We start from the raw sequence: 10,209 nt of genomic DNA on the forward strand, positions 1-10,209 counted from the left end.
ATCGGTTGGTCGCGGTCGCCGCGCGGCCACCGCTCATGCCATTGGTAGTCTCTTGAGCCGTTGGGCGCTCACTGCGCACTCTGTATGTCGTCACACCCCGCGCTCTTTGCTGAGTCTACACGGACGCAGCATAGTACCGATACCAACGCAAAATGATCGCCGTTGTAACAGACGAAGGAGGGCAAGAAATAACCAGCGCAACGATAAACAACCCAAACACAGAAGCAGCTGATAAAGACGAGATTGCTCTGGCAATATCGCACGGCAACGCAACAGGACACAACCTCACTATAGTGACGGACTACAAACAAGAATGTAGAAACTACACAAGAGGCAGGATCGACAGCCTCGCCAATCATATTCTACACACGACGAGAAGACACAAAAGCAGTAAACATAGTATAGTGTGGGTTCCCGGGCATGAGGGGGTGAGGGGCAAGGTGACAGCAGACGAGTTAGCTCGAGGGTACGTCAACCGAGCAGACTCAACACTATGCACCACAGGCACCTTTGACCCAGTTACCCCCCCGTATTCAGATATACTCATTACAGGGGTCAGCGGAAACGCTACCCAGCCCCACACAAAAGGCTCACCAAAGAGGTGGCGGTAGACTGGCGCAGACTACAAACAGGTACCTACCCACACCTGCACAAACTACACAAGATTTTCCCTACACAATATGCAGACGAATGTCCGTGGTGTCAGGGAAAACCTACACTAGAGCATGTCACATGGACCTGCCCCAAGGCAGACTTAGAGCCAAGAATAAACAACCCGAGTGTGATGCAGTGGGAGTACTTGCTGGCCAGCGAGGACGAGGAAGTGCAACGATTTCTCGTGCGCCGAGCCACGATGGCAGTAGTCAAGTGCGGCATCCTGGGCCAAGGATCGACCACGGCGCGCAGTGACCCGCAAGGGTCAAGAACACTTGAAATTTATTAACAATAAAGTTTTTTCCATCCATCCATCCATCCGCAGCTGTAATAAGTGGGAAGAGCTCGCGTCGCCGCAGCCAAAGTTGCGGCCGCAGTATGGATGGTGAGTAGCCGGCCAGAGTGGAGGAGGCCAGGGTTCGCCGTAGAAATGAAGTGAAGAGGAGACAGAGCGCTGAAGAGACTGAAAAGCAGTGTGCCGAACGGTTGGCCGGCGTGAAATCGATGCCCCTAGACGGGCTCGCTTAGCCTCTTACGATGAAACAACTATAAGCGAAGCCTGACCGCAGCTGGGGGCCTGTAGCTATCGCTACTCGACTAGGTTTCACCAGAGCTAAACCACAGCCATTTGTTTTTCAATTGGGGCTTTGCGTTCATATTCTAGCAGCGCCACAAATAAAGGACGTTCAAATGTCATTGGTTGTGCACCACTGTGGGTTTAGAATAGTAAAAGGGAAGTTTATTGAACTTTCCAAACAAACAAATCGTCGCATACACACTCATGACGGCCGCTCTCAGGTCGTAATGCCAACGCAGCCAAGCCGTTCCCGCTGCTCATCTTTTACGTTCTGACATAGGACAGTCTATAGCGCGATAAATGTTTTGAAAAACCACTGCTACTACTGCATCATAACACAAGAACAATTGTTCTAAACGTGTGTAGGAAGTTTTAACTCCACTATTCGCACAGGTAAAAACATCGAAGATCAGAACGCAGTTCCAGGAATATATGTACCATATGCGCAGAAAGTTGCCGCTTTTGTAAAGTGTTTGCCAACGGCTGCATGATGCACTTCCTTTCCTTAAAATGATCGGCAAACAAGTCACCTCAGAAAATATTCGCCCGAACTCTGTTACCTCAAGCCACGGCAAATTATTTGAGCAAGTCATAATGGCTTGACTACACATCGACATGGAAGATAGCGGTCAATGCACCCACTGAGTGATTGGTTTTAGATCTGGCCTATCCACGCAAGATGCCATGCTTCAACTTATGACAGATATTCTGGACCCCCTCATATCTACACACACCAAAGCAGTATTGGCGACTGACCTCAAGAAGGCCCACGATAATGTCAAGCACGAGGCCATCCTAAAAGCCATGATAGACCTAGGGGTTGGCCAGCGAACTTAAAATTACATAAGCGCTTTCCTGCAAAACCGAACGGCAAGCATGTGCGTAGACAACCTTTATACACGCCGCTACGCACTATCCAACATAGGCACCCTGCAAGGCTCGGTGCTGCCACCCTTCCTTTTTAACGCAGTACTTAATCCGCTTGCGTGGACGCTGCACCACATTCCCCTTCTTGACGATACCTTGTACGCGGATATCACCCTGTGGACTACTTATGGATCCGACGCCCAAATAGAAGTCTCACTACCAAAAGCCCCAACGGCAACACAAGGAAGAGGTGATTAAGGTAGGCCTCACCTGCTCACCAGAAAAATTGGAACTTCTCTTGATCCCACCACAGGGCAGAGGGGGGCTAGTGTCGGTGACGGGAGCGGTCGCATACCGCGTCGGCTCCGTGACAGATCGCAATCAATTGCTATACATCAGCTTTTCTCCCTGCAAGCATGGTATCATTGTCTCCAGGAACCTTAGCGGCACCCGTCTACACTACGTTTGTTAAGGTGATACCAATTTTTGACCACTTTTCGGTCATTGGAAGCTTCCGTCACGCCGCGGTGGTGCTAAGTCTAACGGCGCCTGGGTCTTCGATGGCCCCGGTCAGGGATCCCTCGGCTCTGGCGGCTCCAAATCAAGTCACGGGATACGACCCGCAGTCCTTGCGGATCGTAACAATGGATACCAATCAATCCGAGGGTACGACTCAAGGCAATGATCCTCTACCAACCGAGGTCGATTACCTCCAAGGTATGGTCCGCATCTGGCGCGGAAAGAAGAACGCGGCGACGGCATCGAGGGACGCCGGTGCTGGTGCCACCCAGGAACAGGCGCCGGCTAGCTCTGCGCATACGCAGGGTGGGAGTGTGCTGAACGCAGCCTCGAAGCGCTCCAAGCAACTCTGGTGGCGGCCGCAGAACACGCCGCGCATCGAAAAAGACGACATCGTCGTGGTGCTGAAACCGCGAAACACGGTCGACCTCAAGGCACCTTTTGGTCCTGGACAAGCCGGCGCTGCAATCCGCAGCATCCTCGGTGACGACGCAAATGCGGGAGTTGTGGTGTGGCCCGTTTGGGACCAAAACGTCCTAGTATGTGCACTGAAATCAGTCGACGCCACGAAGAAGCTACTCCGGGATATTGTGCTGCCGGTAGGGGAACGCGAGCTACCGTTCCGGGGACACTCCAAGCTCACCGGTGCGTTCTGTCGAGGTGTCGTGACTGCTTCGCCAGACGAAACGTCCGAAAGCGTTAAACGAAAACTCAGTGCGGAACCAAATGTGGTGTCTGTGCGCAAGGTGGGAGGAACCCCGGTTGCGGTGATCACCTTCGCGGGGACCAAGGTGCCACGGACGATGTTGAGCACCTCCAAACGGCTCCCTGTTCGCCTGTACAAGGAGACAGTGCCTGTATGCCACCGCTGTGGCACAGTGGACCATCGGGCCGCTGCGTGCCCGCGACCGCAGCCGGGGCGCTGCAAACGCTGCGGGGTCCAGGTTCCTGGTGCCACTCCTGACGGCCCGGCGCAACATGACTGTGTTCCGAGCTGCTTCATCTGCGGAGGCGGCCACCCAACCGGAGCTCCTGATTGTGCCGGGCGGTTCCGGAAAGCCATCAAACCAAGCTCGCATCCGGATCCAAGACAAAGACAAAGACGGGCCCAAGCAGGCTCCTCCGCCCAAGGCCAAGAAAGCGCCAGCCGCTAAGGAACCCAAGGCCCAAGCCGGGTCATCGAAGCCTGTCAAGTCCGGAACCCAGGCGGTGCCCCCGGTTTCCCGCACTTGGCACCCGTCTAACCACAGGGGAGCAGTTGGAGTAGGGCCGTCTCCGGGGCCCCTACGCGTCCCTCCCCTACCAAAACCGCCCTACAGCAGCAGGTACAGGAGCTCAGGTGCCAGAACCAAATTCTTGCGCGCAACATTCAAGAATTAGAGGCCAAACAGGCCGGGTTATCAGAGATAATTCAGGAAGCTGAGCCAGATGACGAGGATGACGGATCATCCGTAACATCTTGCCTCACTAGCGTCTCGCGGCAGACCGGGCACACGGTAGTTGGATCAGTTTCTACTGCTAGTCTCGTCGGCGGCCTAGAGGCACTGCAGCGCCAAACCGAGCAACTGGAGGAGCAACTGGCGGCCCTCCCGAATCAAATCATGTCAGCAGTCTGCGATTCCTTCCAGGACATGTTCAAGGCGGCTTTAACGCAAGACCTTCCCGACCTTATGGCCCAGGTCACTGACTCCGTCCTTAAAGCCGTGCAGCCCTGGGTCAGCACCCAAATTAAGAACTACATTAGCTGCAAATCTCCTCTTCTCAAACGTGACAGCCTCCCGCCAGGCAGCGGAGAAACACGGTTCAGGCCCGGCAGCCGGTGGGTCCGTGCGGCTCCTCACTGGGGTTTTGCCGGCTCCCGGCCAGAGCTAGTCCGCTCGCCCGAAAATAAATACAACATGGCTACGAGATCAAACAGGAATGCTAAAAACCTTGAAAAATTACAGATCATCCAATGGAATTGCAAGGGTTTCAGATCTTGGAAAAAGCGGTCACACCTCCAGCTCCACCTCACATTATGCCCTCATGCTACATGATGCCCTCATTTCGTCCCCCAGATACGTGTCAAACCGCATTGATCATCGTCACAAAGTTGGCATTGAAACATGTAACACTGTAACTGCATTCCAGTCTTTCTTGCCTAGTACATACATCACGCAAATGGAACCGCCTTCCCGCAAATATCATCGACATAAGTGATAACCAGCATTTTCGTTCTGCACTATCTAACATTGTATAACACGAGTATGATTATACTTTGTTTTGTATCATGCATTGCATCTGTTTATGTATTTCTTAGCTTGGTAACCACTCCCCTCTTTAATGCTTTTGGCCTTGAGGGTTCAATAAATGAAATTAAATGAAATATCACTGACCTCATGTGCAGCCAAGCTTATGGAGGCGATGGTACGGGATCGCCTCTCTCCATAAATGGAGAGTAATGGCTTCTTTGCAGTCACCTTGTTCGGGTGTCGCCCCCACGTGTCTGCACAGGACGTTTTCCTCCAGCTGCACAGGGATGTAATACGAGCCACAACTATGCAACACAATGACAAAGCCATCCTCGCCCTTGATCTGAAAGGGGCTTTCGACAATGTTAAACACGGAAGCATCTTGGTCAACTTGAGTTCTACCGACTGTGGGGCTAGGGCCTACGCCTATGTAAGACATTTCTTGACTAATCGCCATGGCTTTCTTCGGGTTGAGCACGAGGAATACGGCCCTTATATGATGGGAACACGGGGTACCTCTCAGGCAGCGGTGTTATCACCACTCCTGTTCAAGATAGCTATGATGCGCCTCCCAAGCCAACTGGCCAGGGTGGAAGGCATTCAACACGCGTTATATGAAGATGACATTGCAATTTCGACAACTGAGGGGAGACTTGGGGACATGGAGGACCGCCTTCAGCAGGCCGCTTCTATAGTCGATGCGTATGCTATTGACTGTGGGCTCGAATGTGCTCCAGCGAAATCAGAGCTTCCGCATGTCAGAGCGAACCCAAAGGATAGGACAGCAATACACATCTCTCTGTCAGGAGGTCCTATTAGAGAGGTGGAGGAGCTCCATATCCTGGGCCTTTTCATTCACCACAGACTCAGACCGTACTCCCCCATTGTGAAAGTCAATAAAATAGGCGAACAGCTAGGGCGCATGATTCGTGGCGTTTTTAACAAGCGGGGCGGTGTGCGGGGCAGGGAGGCGCTTCGGCTCATCTATGCCTTAGTCACTAGCCGGATCCTCTACGCCGTGCCATACCTCCGCACTACTAAGCAAGACGAGGCGCGAATAGACGCCGTCATCTGCAAGGCAACTAAGTGAGCCCTGGATCTCCCGGTGGCTACCTGTAATACCAAACTCAAGGCATTGCGGGTGCTAAACTCCCTCCAGGAGTGGCGGGAGGCCGACGTCGTGAACCAATACACGCGGCTCATGCAGACGGCCCCTGGGCGCGGCCTGCTAAACCGCTTACACATCCAACGCGACTGCACTCCAGAGGGTTCGGAGCGTATCCCAGTACTGTGGCGCCATATGCTCTGGGTCTCCCCACTCCCCCGTAACATGGACACCGACATGCACTAAAACAGGCGATAAGCGCGGGCTCGTGCTCTTGAGAGACAACATGGCTCGACCAGGTGTATATTATGTAGACGTAGCAGGGCCATCGCCCACGTAAGTTTACACGGCCCCTGTCGTTAACCACGAAATTCACGTTGATGGGCTCTCCTTTCGAGCCCCGAATTCAATGCGAGCCGAGGAAGTAATTATAGCGCTTGCTGCCGGCCACGCCAATTCGAGAATCATCATCACGGACTCCCGAAAAGCATATGATCATTACTTGGCAGGGGATATATCCCCCTTAGCTGCTTGTATTCTAAGACGGACTGCCACTGATCCGATACCGAAAAGAATCATTTGGGCTCCGAGCCACCCGGGCTTACGAGGTAATGAGGCCGCTGACGCGGCCGCCCGAGCGCTTACTCACCGGGCTCCTCATCGCAGCTCTTCTGGCTCGGAGACTCAAAAGCCGCTGCTGCGATTCAGGGAAATAACGCATTATAGTGACAACCACCGCCTTTTCCCGGCCCCTGCAAAGCGGCTGAATAAGACGGAGGAGCGAACTTTAAGGCGCCTGAAGACAGGTACTCTACTCTGTCCTGCACCTGCGATCATAAAACATTACGATCCTAACACGGATGGGCGATGGCCGCACTGTGGGGATACCTGCGATATCTTCCACATGGTTTGGGCATATACTCAAAATCCCCACTTCCCCCATTCCCCTACCCCTTTCCGAGAGCCATGGGAGACTGCCGTCCTCAACTTCTCCTCGCTTGAGTCCCAAAGCGCTCTGGTGGAACGGGCGAGAGACGGGGCCTCGTCATGCGGTGTCCCGGACTAGGGACGCCAACCATGTAGCGGGGCCACTCTGTGGCTCCCGAACTCTAATTCACCAAATAAAAAATTTCACCACCACCACAGGGCAGAACGTACCACACTCCCATCAGAATGTGCGTACAGGGTAGAGAGGTACCACAGGTGCGAACCATTCGCATCCTGAGTCTTTACCTCCAACAAGGTGCGAATTGAATTGAATTGGATTTTGACGGAAGGAAATGGAGCAGTATCTGTCTCGCATATCTCGGCGGACACCTGAGCCGCGCCGTAAGGGAAGGAAGGAAGTTGGGAGTGAAAAAAGAGAGAAAGAAGTGCCGTAGTGGAGGTCTCCGGAGTAATTTCGACCACCTGGGGATCTTTAACGTCCACTGACATCGCACAGCACACGGGCGCCTCTTGCGTCTCCCTTCCATCGAAACGCGGCCTCCGCAGTCGGGTTCGAACCCGGGCACCCCCGCTCAGGAGAAGAGCGCATTACCACTGAGCAACCGCGGCGGGTAACAAGATGGGAAAAATACTGAAACCATCAAACGGTTAAAGAGCACGCTAACAGCCACTACGCAGCTAATACGTTGAGTCGCAGGTAAAGCTTAGGGATAAAGGAAACCGGATACTCTGCGGGTGGCACAAGCATATATTGTGAGTAGAGTACTGTATTCTACTCCATACCTCAAACCCAATGTAACCGAATCCCAAACAGTAAACTCCATAATCAGACAAGCTACTTCGGCAGCGCTCTGCCTTCCCAAGACCACCATCAACGAACGCCTGGCGGAGTTAGGTGTGAATAACACAATAAAGTTTCGCCTGCACCAAAGCGAAAAGGTTCTTTTCTCTTCCTTTCTTCCTTTGCACCGGGGGTGCCCTGTCGGAGACGGCTTTTGATGTCTTGAAGGCCGAAGATTTAGCGAGACAATACTTGGCAACAATAGAGAACTTGCAGGGGATATAAATTGAAGCTTTATGTACAGGTATTTACATATACATATACAAGTTCAGCAGTGAGCACAACAACAACATGGAGCTGGCTAACATTTAGGGGAGGCCCCTACTCGGCATAGCCGAAGATGCGTTACATCTGTCTTCGTAGCCCAGAACCCCTTTTCCGGGCTACGGGACCCAGTTTTAAAGACACATAGGCCCGGCCCATATTCATCACCATCCAATCGTGTCAGACCCTTAACACGATTGGTTATTAGACGTGTGGCCCGCCCTCCAACTTCCTTAAGGCACATAACGCTCCCTCAAATGTAAATATTGTAAAAAGGGCATCATTTTCACTTAAAATATAGTGATTTCCGAGAATGCACACAGATACGGATTGGCCCCCTGGGTTACGTGCCCCGCCCCACACTTCAACTGTATTACAGAAACTCTCTCCCCTATGAAAGACAAAGCAAAACACATAACAACAACATGTCGAAACACTTCCGCGGGTAAGTCTGTCTCACAAGTACCCGCGACCTTGACGATTCCCGGAACCGGGGCAATTATCGACCCCAACCCCCAGCTGCGACCGTCGCGAACAAAACCCGAGGGCGCAGAACGACTTTCCGATAAGAGTCGGATCACAATGGACTGCCGACCCAGCAGCCGTCCTCCGGGCTCCGAGCGGCGTCATAACTCAACTGGCCGTCACTTTCCCCAATAAGCAGGTGGCTGCGTCCGTTCTGTCCGGTGGCGTCTTCTGCGCGCGCCCATTTCTTCCGACCGAGTTTTCGAGCCTCGGGGCCATACCGGACGCCAGCCAGCTGCACCGTCGCCCACAGCTCCCATTCATCCGGACGCGCCCGGCCCCAGCGGTGTTCTCTTTTCAAAAGAAAAGCTGTCGAACCTCCGAACGAAGCGTTCGAATCTAAATTGGGCCGCAACTGGTGTTTGTCAAGCCGTGGTGAGCTGTCGGCATACGATGCAACGGTGGCGTTGACATTTTTATGGCTCTTTCTGCACTGGCGCAAAGCGGTCCCGGCGAGAAACACGCGTCCTTCCCCGAAAGGAGACAATGGGAGGCTTAGGAGAGCCGGCCGCTCCCTCTCTGGCTGCTGCCCGGCTTGAACGCGAACTGCCACCTCCCGCTTTGCGCCCTCCTCGCAGCCCCCCTACCGGGGGCTCTCCGGAGTCTGCAGGGGCGACACGGGGGACAGAAAGATGGGCGCTCCTAATGAGACCGCGCGCATCCACAGACCTCCTTGGGGCCCGCTCAACGGCGAAGCTCACCTCCCTTAGCCGCGAAGAAAGGAAGGTGGAGGGGGGGATAAACACACATGGCGTATGCTAGCACTCTACAAACACCATAGAAGAATTAACCGAAGCGCATTTACAAGCCCATTATCTGCGCCTAGCCAGCACCCCTACCAGCAGGCATATAATCTCTAAACTCCAAATTCGCATCCCCGTTAGTCATAACTCCCTAAAAGCTACTCCCACAGAAATTGGTCAAATGCTATGCATTCGACCACTCCGTCGTAACATGCACCCCGACCGAAACAGCGAGCGATAGGAAGCCAGGGCAGCGGCCCTTCATGAACGATACGGCAATTAACAGAACACCGTATGGGTAGATGCTGCATGCGGCCGGCATGGAGCCACAGCGGTCACGTACACTACGCATACCCCTCCGATTATAAAAGAATCTCAGGGAACTAACCCAGAGGAAGTAGAAGAAATAGCTGTAGCGCTTGGACTTGGCAGCTCCAGGCCTCAAGAAGGCAGGGGAGCGTTGACTTTTTCGCCTCTACACGAACACGGTACTGTGCCCGGCAGTGCTTAAGCATTTCAATTCAGCCTTTGCGGGCGGGTGTCCACACTGTGGGGAAGTGTTTGCGGACATGTGTTACATGGTGTGGGCATGCCCTGCCAATCCTGCTTTCCCACCCCACCCGAGAGGACTGGGAGGCTGCCCTGCTCGACTGCTCAACTCTCCTGGACCAACGAGCCGTAGTGACAAGAGCCCTGGCCGCCGCGGAGGCCACAGGGGTCCCGGATTAGGGATCCCTCCTAGTGATTTTGAGGGCCGGGCCCTTCAGGCACGGTCCAAGCAATACCTCTCTTGTATATAGCATAATAAATGTTTTACACCACCACCGCCACCAGTGCTACCTATATACTCAGTTATTCAAAAACTGTACTGCTAAATTATGCTAGGGGCAGAATCTATCCGGCCACCTACCAAATACTGACCCAGAACCCCCTAC

The 10,209-nt window shown here is 53.5% G+C and overlaps 2 pseudogenes; both read left to right on the forward strand.

Moving 5' to 3' along the window:
* Window positions 1-2,658: 2,658 nt before the first annotated feature.
* On the forward strand, window positions 2,659-4,489 carry LOC149336578 (uncharacterized; annotated as a pseudogene).
* A 666-nt stretch (window positions 4,490-5,155) lies between these two features.
* LOC149336579 (uncharacterized) lies at window positions 5,156-7,658 on the forward strand (annotated as a pseudogene).
* The last annotated feature ends 2,551 nt before the right edge of the window (window positions 7,659-10,209 follow it).

Source organism: Amblyomma mixtum, chromosome 7, assembly GCF_055824585.1.
Source record: "Amblyomma mixtum isolate Tamu chromosome 7, ASM5582458v1, whole genome shotgun sequence".
Lineage (NCBI taxonomy): Eukaryota > Metazoa > Arthropoda > Arachnida > Ixodida > Ixodidae > Amblyomma > Amblyomma mixtum.